The 13,415-nt window shown below is 46.6% G+C and overlaps 1 protein-coding gene across 5 annotated transcripts in view; it reads left to right on the top strand.

The window, feature by feature from the left end:
• The window catches only part of LOC138193628 (IQ motif and SEC7 domain-containing protein 1-like), a 56,700-nt gene that overhangs the window by 6,380 nt on the left and 36,905 nt on the right, over nt 1-13,415 (top strand). The gene's annotated exons all lie outside the window — the stretch shown is intronic.

The raw sequence follows: 13,415 nt of genomic DNA, 5'->3' as shown, positions 1-13,415 counted from the left end.
TCATTTTGCCGTTTCTACTGTTTTATTGATCATCAACGGGACTCGTCGTCTGGTTTGCTGAAACTCGTGTTGAACAAACAGCTTGATTTCTTTGCTTTCTGTGACACAAACATGCGAGCAGACGTGATGAAGTGACTGTTGAACTGGTTTGTTGTACAGAGGGGACTGTGTCTGATGGGGGTGGGGAGGTGGTTGGGGCGGGGAGGGGGGAAGGGCGTGGGTGTATTGATCCTTCGATCAGCTGATTGACCTCAAGAGTGGACGGCTGGAGACTCCAGGCTGTTACGTAACAGACGTTTCGTGGTGGAAGAGGTTGACGTCCGTGACACACGATAGAGAAAGCTGTTAGCTGTTGTTGTCGCCGTGGTAACTGCCGACCAGGTCGCTCTGCTGCTCCCTCTTTTTCGTCTTGTGCTCTTTTATTGTCATTTTGTTGCTCCGAATACACTTTCACTGAGGACTGTGTTCACTGGCTGCAGTTGGGTTTGTTGCCTGGCAACACTTACCAGAGGAGCGTCCTATCAGGAAGTGTTGAGCACAATGGACGGTCGCGGCGGCGTGGCGCGCGCGTGTGCGTTTGCTCGGGGGCCGAGAGGCGCTGCGGGATGCAGCGTTGCAGCCGGCTGCTTCGTAGCCGCGAACGCTGAAGCAGCCGGCTGCTGAGCAGCCCCGGTCGTGGCCCGTCTCTGTTGCTATGCAACTGAAAAGCCTGTTTGAAGGACAGCGTTCTCGCTAACAGCCGAGGCGGTTTGAACCTGGCTCGGTGTCTTCTCTCCTCTGCAGACGGCCTGCAGAGAGAAACGCAGCGATGACTCACTGATTTCATTCGGCGACTCTCTGACTTCTCGTATGTGCAGCCGGTAAAGTCGAGTTCACGGAGTGACTCACGTCTCCGATCGCGTCCGTCTGACTCACGTTCAGGTGCAGCTGCTGATGTAACAAACATGAGAACGTGAAGCCGACTGGTTATGAAATAACACGCTGCCTCCTCAGCTGAGTGAGAGCCAACAAATCCCACGATGCACTGGGGCACATCAGCAGAGCTGCAGAGCTGCAGAGCGGCCTCCACCGGTTCTGATCCGAAGAGGACATGATGCAGCAAAACACTAATAAACCTCAGCGATGCGTCCTGCAGCACCTGCAGAGGACAAGATGAAGACAGACGACAGGAGGACAGGATGAAGACGGAGGACACGGCGGAGTGGGAGGAGTCAGAGGAGTGGGAGGAGTCAGAGGAGTCAGATCTGTAGGACTCAGATGAAAACACTTTGTTCTGTTCTGTGAAAATGTTTCTTCTTTGATGAACCTCACAAAGATCTTTATTATCTCGTAACCACATCTAATTATCTGATCAGTCAGGTCAGGGGGAGGGGCTTGTTCTCAGGTCAGGGGGAGGGGTTAATAATGCTTTCACTTTGAAACTCATCGTGCAGGACAAACAGGCTTCTGATTGGACGAGGACTTTTAGTCTGAGCACATGGATGATGATCGGCGCTACCTGTGCAGGTGTGACATGGAGTCCTCGTATTCGTAGAACAGACGCCACCCGCAGCTCCCTCCAGTAGCTGCATGGAAATCACGCTGCGAGCGCTGCTTACAAACAAACAAACAAATAAACAAAAATAAATAAAACGTGTCTGCTGTCTAGTCTAGTTTTCAAACTAGGAGTTTTGTCTTTTTACACAAAACACTCGTCTGTCTTTGACGACACTTCACCTGCACACCTGAGCCGTGTTTTGGTTTGAGTGTGTGGATGTTGTTCACACCTGTCGTTGGATGTTGTTCACACCTGTCGTTGGATGTTGTTCACACCTGTCGTTGGATGTTGTTCACACCTGTCGTTGGATGTTGTTCACACCTGTCGTTGGATGTTGTTCACACCTGTCGTTGGATGTTGTTTACACCTGTCGTTGGATGTTGTTCTTACCTGTTGTTGGATGTTGTTTACACCTGTCGTTGGATGTTGTTCACACCTGTCGTGGATGTTGTTTACACCTGTTGTTGGATGTTGTTCTTACCTGTTGTTGGATGTTGTTCACACCTGTCGTTGGATGTTGTTCACACCTGTCGTTGGATGTTGTTCACACCTGTCGTTGGATGTTGTTCAGCGTGTGTGTGAAACATCCACCTTTTAGAAATTGCATCCAGATTTTGAAGCATCGTCGGCAGACGTGTGCAGACATTAAGGATTCTCTCCATATTTGGAAAGATCTACCTTTTAATAAATGTTGTTATTCGGAGACCGGGCGGCTGATGGAGAGCATTTTCTTTAACAGGTTTAAGTTTTCTAACCATGATAATGCCAGAGCGGTAATCATCACCTACTCTCTAAGTAAAAATAAAACATAAGATCTATTTCTGTGCTTTGCATCCCTTGTGCGGTGTGGATGAGACAGCATGTGAAACGCGCCGCTTACAGCACCACCTCCTGCCGGAAACGCGGCGGTGCGGCGTCGGCTGACGGTGGTGCGTTGTGTGAGCTTATTGAGGCCAGCAGTGCCGTACCTCCTGTGTCGCTGGTAGAAAATGTCTGCTGCCGTTCCTCTCTCTGTCTGATGACATCGGCGGTAATCCATCCCCCACTACTGCAAAACCCGAGAGGACAGTCGCACTGCATGCTGGGAGAGAAGCAAGCCAGCTGTCTCGCTCAGCGTGGATGAGAAACATCTTTTCAGCCGTTTAGTACTCAGATCGTCGCCTCCTCGCCAGGAATGAACGAGCGATCGCGGTCGGTCCTCTCTCAGCTCGGCTCCTCCACCTCATTCGATTCCTACATTTCCCAGAATGCTTGTCGGGCATCGACCCAGACTGCACACTGCACACGGCGGGTCGGTGCTTCATCTTCGGGTCCAAGAGGAAGAAATTCCCTCAAGATGTTCCTGAGATATTCAAAGGATATCAAAGGAAATCAAAGGAGAGCCTCCCGGCACAACGAGGCATACCGAGATATTCAAAAGAAATTAAAACAGTCGTGAGAGAGAATTGATTGGTCAGTGGGCGGTACTTTATTACTTATTTGATCCGATATCTCCAACATAACCTGCTCCAGACCAGGTTTAAGTTTGCAGCATCAGTTACCATGGTGATCTAGCCAGCTTAACAGGGAGCCGCCTTCGTGATACTGACAACCCTTTAGTCTCAACATACCACCACCACTTCAACCAACTAATCTCACTTCGTAGTATACCCCTCTGTTGTGACCTGTTGTCTGTTGTGACCTGTTGTGACCTGTTGTGACCTGTTGTCTGTTGTGACCTGTTGTGACCTGTTGTCTGTTGTGACCTGTTGTGACCTGTTGTCTGTTGTGACCTGTGACCTTTCTGAGATATCTTGTATCATTTTTATACAAATCGTTAAGCAATTGTGATCGAGAGAAACGGCTTCAAACTGAGTTTACATTAACACTCCGGCATTTCCCTCAGTCTGAAGAAAATTACTTCAACAGCGCCACCATCTGGCGTGCTATTCAATATTCCCCCTGTGAGACACAGAAGAAACTCTGTTTCTGGGGATTCTGGATCCAAACTTCTCCGTTGGCGTGTTGAGTGTGTGAAATTATTCCAGTGCCGAAGTTGGAAAAGCAGGCTTTTTGAATGGAGCTGCACTGTTCTTAAATATCAAAAGCCTGCCCTGCACCTGCCTGTGTGTGTGTGTGTGTGTGTGTGTGTGTGTGTGTGTGTGTGTGTGTGTGTGTGTGCGCGCTGCAGGGGAAACTAGGCTAGTTGATATGAATAGAGGGGTGATGAATTAGCTCTCGGAGCCAAGCAGCAGGACAGCATCGTGGGGTCCAACCGTCTGTGGTGTGTGTGTGTGTGTGTGTGTGTGTGTGTGTGTGTGTGTGTGTGTGTGTGTGTGTGTGTGTGTTTGTGTGTGCGTATCTGCAGTGCAGCTGGATATTGTGATACTGGGTATTTGCTGGTGCAGTGGCTGGGGTGGCTGAAAATGACAGAAAGTCTGTCGTTATTTACAGGTCACCATGTCAGGTAAAAAATGATACGCCTCTTCTTATTTTATTTATATTTTGATAAAAAAAAAAAAAAAAAAAAAAAGAGGGAGGTGTAATAGAAACCTGCTCAAATCGGGTCAACTGGCAACTTTTCTATTACTGATAAATTATAGTTTGTCATGCAGACATCAAAATAGATGGATGGATGGATGGATGGATAGAGTTAGTTAGTTAGTTAGTTACTTTATTAATCCCCAAAGGGAATTTTTTTTTTAATTTTTTAAATACAGCTTGGTCACTGTTTCACAGAACTAGTGAGAGAAAATGCAACTTTCGCTTCTCTGTCCTTGACTCACCTGCAGATATGAGATCAACAACAGGGGGAGCTAGTGGTCCAGTCAGACCTCTAATTCCCTGCAGAAGAAGAGTGTGTGTGTGTGTGGGGGGGTATGTCAACATAAATGCATTGACAGTGGTTTGACTCTGTACTACGAAGGTTACCGTGGTAACTACGACGCTAGTTCACTTCCTTCCAGGATACATTGCCATGGTAACTGATGTTGCAGAGCTAACCTTTCTCCGGATCAGGTTATGTTTGAGATATCAGATCAAAACGTACAAAAACTCCACCCACTGACCAATCAGTTCTCAGTAAAAAAAAATGTCTTCACCAATCACGTGACACTCGGTGTGAGACAGTCCTCAGTGGAGTGAGACGGTCCTCCGTTCTTGTACATGTTGTACTTGTACTTTTTTTTTTTAACTTGTTGTACTATTTTTACTTGGACTTGTTATATTCATATGACTGGAAGACAATTTACTGCTTTAAATAATGTTTTTATTTCTTATTTGACACCTGCGGCGCAGCTGAAAGAATACAACTAACGAACCTGATGGGGAAAGCCTGCATTGACTTAACGAGTTGTTAACCAGCTTCGTGTGATCTCATTTGTCAGATTCAGTGAAGCAGTTTAACAGAAAGATATCCTGATGTGTTGAACCTGCTCTGTAGTTCAGGACTCAGGTGTTCACTGAAAGTGAAACACACACACACACACACACACACACACACACACACACACACACACACACACACACACACATGCAGTCCTGGTTACCGTGACAACATGTTTCTTCATTTGCAACAGTTGCCCATAACAACACTGGACATGCATCGTTTCTGGAGCTGCAGCTTTACACACACACACACACACACACACACACACACACACACACACTGATGTGAACTTTGACCTTTGTCTAGGGAGAGAAAAGTTGTTGATTTTGATTTAATAGGAGAAGTTGTGAAGTTTTATTTGTTTATTTCATATTTTTAGGTCTAAAAAAACTAAAATATTTCTGGAGTCTGAGTCTGAACTCAGGTGTCAGTGTTTCCATCATCTGTTCCTCTGATCACTCTGATTGATCCTGGAAACATCAGCAGCTTAGCAGCAGTCAATAGTGATGTATCAGTAGTGATGTCTTAATAGTGAAATATCAGTAGTGATGTATCAATAGTGATGTATCAATAGTGATTTATCAATAGTGATGTATCAATAGTGAAGTATCAGTAGTGATGTATCCATAGTGATTTATCAATAGTGATGTATCAGCAGTGATTTATCAATAGTGATGTATCAGCAGTGATTTATTAATAGTGATGTATCAGTAGTGATTTATCAGCAGTGATTTATCAATAGTGAAGTATCAGCAGTGATTTATTAATAGTGATGTATCAGTAGTGATTTATCAATAGTGAAGTATCAATAGTGATGTATCAGTAGTGATTTATCAATAGTGAAGTATCAATAGTGATGTATCAATAGTGATTTATCAGCAGTGATTTATTAATAGTGATTTATCAGCAGTGATTTATTAATAGTGATGTATCAGTAGTGATGTATCAATAGTGATTTATCAGCAGTGATTTATTAATAGTGATTTATCAGCAGTGATTTATTAATAGTGATGTATCAGTCGTGATTTTACAAACACCACGTTTTGCAATGTCTGAGGACGGAGTTCAAGTGGAACGCAGAGAAACATATTTCAATCTAATGTGTGTGTGTGTGTGTGTCTGTTTGTGTGTGTGTGTGTGTGTGTGTGTGTGTGTGTGTCTATTTGTGTGTGTCTGTTTGTGTGTGTTTGTGTGACCCAGCAACAGTCCTGCGTTACATGAACTAATGAGATTGAAATGAGATTATAATCAGATCAGAGGCCTGTAAACTGACAGCGTCGCGCTGGCAGGGTGACCTGAGGACAGGCAGGAGGCATGATGGGTAAAGAAGGTGCAAGTCCTCTCATCCGCTTGTCCGGACACGTAATACCGGTTGTTACCTTCGGAGGCGACAGTGAGTCAGAGTGGCCTCCGGTCTGTTCCCACAGACTGTATTTAAAAGGACTATGTGCTGAGGCCCGGTGGTTCTGGTTGTGGTTGCTGACGGGTCTTCGGGACTCTGGCTGGATGTTTGGACCTGCTGTTGTGCTGCAGAACGACTTCAGTACTTTTGTTTTGTGTGTATCAGTTGTATAACAGCCTGTAAAGAAACAACAGTGAACACAGAAGTTGTTCAAAGTAACGGAAACACAACTCGTATGTCGACGACTCACCTTCGTTCCTTCACGATGCCTTCACTGCCTCTTATAGTGTCACGCATACATATTACTTCCACGCTGATCCAATCCGGCTCAGTCGTGTTCGTCATACTTGCTGAAATGTGTATCGACGACAATTCACCGTGTATTTATTAACAAGTTACGTAACTGTCATCAAACGTAGCGTCGGACCTCCTCACGCACATCGCAAGCCCTTTTACTGGGGTCACCAGGTCACAAGGTCACCAGGTCACAAGGTCACCAGGTCACCAGGTCACAAGGTCACCAGGTCACAAGGTCACAAGGTCACCAGGTCACCAGGTCACCAGGTCACCAGGTGCGTGGGCGACTCGTGGGTTCCACGTCCCGTTAACGGTAGCCGAGCGCGACATCGCGAGGAACGAGTGAACGGCCAACCGGCGCCGCTGGTTAGCGACAGCATCCTCCCCTCTGTCCCTCTGAGCCGACGGCCGACTATCTTTATGTGTGCTTCATCCTCCCTCTCCTGCCTCGCTCTACGTGTACCGCTGTGATGCCAGCTGCTGGTGCTAATGCCGAGACTGACTGTGTGCTAACCACGTGCTGGCTCAGCTAAGCTAACACCTGTGATTGTAACGTAAATGTTGTACGGCGGTATGACACAGTTCAGACTTTAGACTAATTGCTACCATTTATACTGCGCGCTAAGGTAACGCTAGTAGCATATGCTAACTGTAGGCTGAGACTGTCGGCGGTAAGTGCTTGCTAATGCTATGCTGCTATGCTAATAGATTTAAGTGTGCTTTTTGCTTTAACAATACTAGCCTCACCTGTTCGCTAACGCTGCTAATGATACAGTGTGCTAAGCTAATGCTGATGTCGTGATGTAATGCTAACCGTGCTAACTGTTTGTTTTTGTGTGCCTGTCTGTCTTGTTGTTGTTGTTGTTGTTGTTGTTGTCTATCTTTCCGTTTCTCTCTTGACTTTATTTTTCTCTCTTGTTTCTCCCTCACTCTCCCTCTCTCTCTCTCTCTCTCTCTCTCTCTCTCTCCCTCTCTCTCCCTCTCTCTCTCTCTCTCTCCCTCTCTCCCTCTCTCTCTCCCTCTCTCTCTCTCTCTCTCTCCCTCTCTCCCTCTCTCTCTCTCTCTCTCTCTCTCTCTACCTCTCTCTCTACCTCTCTCTCTCTCTCTCTCTCTCTACCTCTCTCTCTCTCTACCTCTCTCTACCTCTCTCTCTACCTCTCTCTCTACCTCTCTCTCTACCTCTCCCTCTCTCTCTCTCTTTCTCTCCCTCTCTCCCTCTCCCTCTCTCTCTCTCTACCTCTCTCTCTACCTCTCTCTCTCTCTCTCTCTCTCCCTCCCTCTCTCTCTCTCTACCTCTCTCTCTCTCTCTGTCAGGTCTTATACCTCCTCCTCCACCTGTTCTACTACCACCACCCCTTGTCGTTCCTCCAACAACCCTACTAGCATCACCACTCCTTCCTCCACCTCCTCCTCCTCCTCCTCTCTCTACTCCTCCAGCCTACCTCCTAACAGCCACGCCACCTACCATCAGTACTGCTGTCCCGCGCGCCTCCGCCTGCCCAAGCCTCCCTGCGCTCTGCCCCCAGCCAAGCACCACGAGCAGGCAAGGTAAGGGCCAGAGTCCCTCCCACCTCCTCCTCCTCCTCCTCCTTTCCCTCCCCTCCCTCCCCCACTACCAGCTCTAACCTCCACCCACCCTGTTGCCCCTGGCGACCCTCGCCCCCAAACCACACCGGCAGCAGCATCAGCAGGCCGCGACCTGACGTGTTTGTAGAGCGAAATCCACGCGTCACCTGCGGTTCTGCAGCTTTTAATGTCACTGCACACGTTAACACCTGACAGCAAACACGTTAACACCTGACGACTCACACGTTAACACCTGACAACGAACACGTCAACACCTGACGACGAACACGTCAACACCTGACGGCGAACACGTTAACACCTGACGGCGAACACGTTAACACCTGACAGCAAACACGTTAACACCTGACGACTCACACGTTAACACCTGACAACGAACACGTCAACACCTGACGACGAACACGTCAACACCTGACGGCGAACACGTTAACACCTGACGGCGAACACGTTAACACCTGACGGCGAACACGTTGTGACAGTGAACACGTTAACACCTGACGACGAACACGTCAACACCTGACAACGAACACGTTAACACCTGACGACGAACACGTTAACACCTGACGACGAACACGTTAACACCTGACGACGAACACGTTAACACCTGACGACGAACACGTTGTGACAGTGAACACGTTAACACCTGACAGAGAACACGTTAACACCTGACGGCGAACACGTTAACACCTGACAACGAACACGTTGTGACAGTGAACATGTTAACACCTGACGGCGAACACGTTAACACCTGACAACGAACACGTTAACACCTGACGACTCACACGTTAACACCTGACGGCGAACACGTTAACACCTGACAACGAACACGTTAACACCTGACAACGAACACGTTGTGACAGTGAACACATTAACACCTGACGGCGAACACGTTAACACCTGACAACGAACACGTTAACACCTGACAACGAACACGTTGTGACAGTGAACACATTAACACCTGACAACGAACACGTTAACACCTGACAACGAACACGTTAACACCTGACGGCGAACACGTTAACACATGACGGCGAACACGTTAACACCTGACAACGAACACGTTAACACCTGACAACGAACACGTTAACACGTGACGGCGAACACGTTAACACCTGACAACGAACACGTTGTGACAGCAAACACGTTAACACCTCACAGCGAACACGTTAACACCTGACGACTCACACGTTAACACCTGACAGCAAACACGTTAACACCTGACGACTCACACGTTAACACCTGACGACTCACACGTTAACACCTGACGACTCACACGTTAACACCTGACAGCGAACACGTTAACACCTGACGACTCACACGTTAACACCTGACAGCAAACACGTTAACACCTGACGACGAACACGTTAACACCTGACGACGAACACGTTAACACCTGACAGAGAACACGTTAACACCTGACGACGAACACGTTAACACCTGACAACTCACACGTTAACACCTGACAACTCACACGTTAACACCTGACGACGAACACGTTGTGACAGTGAACACGTTGTGACAGTGAACACGTTAACACCTGACAGAGAACACGTTAACACCTGACGGCGAACACGTTAACACCTGACAACGAACACGTTGTGACAGTGAACACGTTAACACCTGACGGCGAACACGTTAACACCTGACAACGAACACGTTGTGACAGTGAACACATTAACACCTGACGGCGAACACGTTAACACCTGACAACGAACACGTTGTGACAGTGAACACATTAACACCTGACGGCGAACACGTTAACACCTGACGACTCACACGTTAACACCTGACAACGAACACGTTAACACCTGACGGCGAACACGTTAACACGACGGAGAACACGTTAACACCTGACAACGAACACGTTAACACCTGACAACGAACACGTTAACACGTGACGGCGAACACGTTAACACCTGACAACGAACACGTTGTGACAGCAAACACGTTAACACCTCACAGCGAACACGTTAACACCTGACGACTCACACGTTAACACCTGACAGCAAACACGTTAACACCTGACGACTCACACGTTAACACCTGACGACTCACACGTTAACACCTGACGACTCACACGTTAACACCTGACAACGAACACGTTAACACCTGACAGCGAACACGTTAACACCTGACAACGAACACGTTAACACCTGACGACTCACACGTTAACACCTGACAACGAACACGTTAACACCTGACAACGAACACGTTGTGACAGTGAACACATTAACACCGGACGGCGAACACGTTAACACCTGACAACGAACACGTTAACACCTGACAACGAACACGTTAACACCTGACGGCGAACACGTTAACACATGACGGCGAACACGTTAACACCTGACAACGAACACGTTAACACCTGACAACGAACACGTTAACACGTGACGGCGAACACGTTAACACGTGACGGCGAACACGTTAACACCTGACAACGAACACGTTGTGACAGCAAACACGTTAACACCTCACAGCGAACACGTTAACACCTGACGACTCACACGTTAACACCTGACAGCAAACACGTTAACACCTGACGACTCACACGTTAACACCTGACGACTCACACGTTAACACCTGACAGCGAACACGTTAACACCTGACAGCGAACACGTTAACACCTGACGACTCACACGTTAACACCTGACAACGAACACGTTAACACCTGACGACGAACACGTTAACACCTGACAGAGAACACGTTAACACCTGACGGCGAACACGTTAACACCTGACAACTCACACGTTAACACCTGACAACTCACACGTTAACACCTGACGACGAACACGTTGTGACAGTGAACACGTTAACACCTGACAGAGAACACGTTAACACCTGACAACGAACACGTTGTGACAGTGAACACATTAACACCTGACGGCGAACACGTTAACACCTGACAACGAACACGTTGTGACAGTGAACACATTAACACCTGACGGCGAACACGTTGACACCTGACAACGAACACGTTAACACCTGACGACTCACACGTTAACACCTGACAACGAACACGTTAACACCTGACAACGAACACGTTAACACCTGACGGCGAACACGTTAACACATGACGGAGAACACGTTAACACCTGACAACGAACACGTTAACACGTGACGGCGAACACGTTAACACCTGACGGCGAACACGTTAACACCTGACAACGAACACGTTGTGACAGCAAACACGTTAACACCTCACAGTGAACACGTTAACACCTGACGGCGAACACGTTAACACCTGACGGCGAACACGTTAACACCTGACAACGAACACGTTGTGACAGCAAACACGTTAACACCTCACAGTGAACACGTTAACACCTGACGGCGAACACGTTAACACCTGACGGCGAACACGTTAACACCTGACGGCGTGTTTATCAGGTTGAGTTTTTCCAACAAACTTCTCGTTAATTTCCAGGTTCCAGTTTCTCCGGTGTGTTTGCTGCTTTTCTCAGATGTGGAATAAAAACCTTTGGGACGTTGTGATTTTATGGATCTGCTGATGGATTGATTATTCATTATTTGAAGCTCATTGGTGACAGAACGCGGCTGTGTGATCGGGCTGAAAGCTCCAGAGTAAGTGGACCTTGAGTCGCGATTGTTTCCTTAAAAATAAAGTTCAAAGGTCATCGCAGTGAAAGTGAACACGAAGTGAAGTCGCTCGAATTCGCTCTACATTCACATCAAGCCCCCCTTTCCTTTCCCTCCCCCCGCCCTTCCCCTGCCCCTCCCCAATACAATACAATAACCTGTAATAATCTGACCCCCACACACACAGAACAGCAATGAATGTGCCGCATCCTTCCCCCTCATCACCTCTCCTCCTCCTCCTCACCACCTTCATCACCCGTCCTCCTCCTCACCCACTAACATCACCCCTTCTCCTCACCATCTATAATCACCCCTCCTCCTCTTCCTCACCACCTTCATCACCCGTCCTCCTCCTCACCCACTATCATCACCCTTCCTCCTCCTCCTCCTCACCCACCTTCACACCCCTCCTACAGACTCACAGATCGACTCCGTTTCTGTAAATGTTGCTTCAGGTTTCAATCAATGGTTTTCTGCTGCATGATGACATGATGTCATTTATGGTGACATGATGTCATATGCCGTGACATGATGTCGATGAGGTGTGAGCAGGTGTGAACAGGTGTGATTAGCCTCAGTTTAAAATGGCAAAAGTAAAAGCTGTAAATAAAAGCGCCTCATGAGTTCAGATCTGAACTGTGCAAACCAAACAGGCTTAAAGTATCTTAAAGAGGTAAAAGATAAACAGATTGACCTCGAAGATCCATCGACCCGATTGGTCTGTTTCTAATGCTGTCAATCACACAGAAAGTTCTCCTGTTTACATCACGAGTCATCCGGTGAGCAACAGAAGCAGAACCAGAGAGAGACGTTTGATTTGTGTTTGTGTCACGCATCATACAACACTCACTCATTCAGATGAAATGTTCACAATTAACATTCACACTTAAATATTCACTGTTAAATGTCCACAGTTAATGTTCACAATTAAATATTCACAGTTAATGTTCACAGTTAAACGAGTGAAGATTTAAATTAACGGCCTGACTTCAAGTAGAAAACTGTGTGAGTTTTACACTCAGAGGTTTCACTGAAATGTTTCAGATCATTTTTCTGTTCTTTCTATCGTTTAGAGCGAGGAACACTAGAACCAAATGAATTCAAACTTTTACACATGAAATGTTAGAAACTGTTCTCGTGTATTCAGTTAGACTCCAACAATCTGAATATTTTTCATGCACAAAAATCATGAAGATGTCACTCAGTGATTTTCTGTCTATAAACAGTTTCAATAAACTTTTGGAGAATTAAAACTTGTGCAGCTGCTCACCAAGAATTCATCAGAAAATTATCCCGACCTGTCAGGGCATTTTCACCATAAATCAGTTATGTTGAATATTATTTTTTAACACATTAATTCAATGTGTGGACGGAAGAATATAAATGTACTTTAACACATTTTAAAGGTTTTTCTGTCAAACACACTCAATATTATCGGAACAAAATGATTCAGATCAAAATGATAGAAATCACAGAAATATTCAAACTTACGTTGTCCATACAGATGTTTTATCACAGTGTAACCATACAGATGTTTAATCAGTGTATGTCCATACAGATGTTTTATCACAGTGTGTGTCCATACAGATGTTTTATCACAGTGTAACCATACAGATGTTTTATCACA

The sequence above is a fragment of the Embiotoca jacksoni genome, unplaced genomic scaffold, assembly GCF_022577435.1.
Source record: "Embiotoca jacksoni isolate LCO1_2020_lvr unplaced genomic scaffold, fEmbJac1.0.p SCAF_91, whole genome shotgun sequence".
Lineage (NCBI taxonomy): Eukaryota > Metazoa > Chordata > Actinopteri > Embiotocidae > Embiotoca > Embiotoca jacksoni.
The sequence above is the reverse complement of the archived record's forward strand: the minus strand, read 5'-3'. Positions and strand labels throughout refer to the sequence as shown.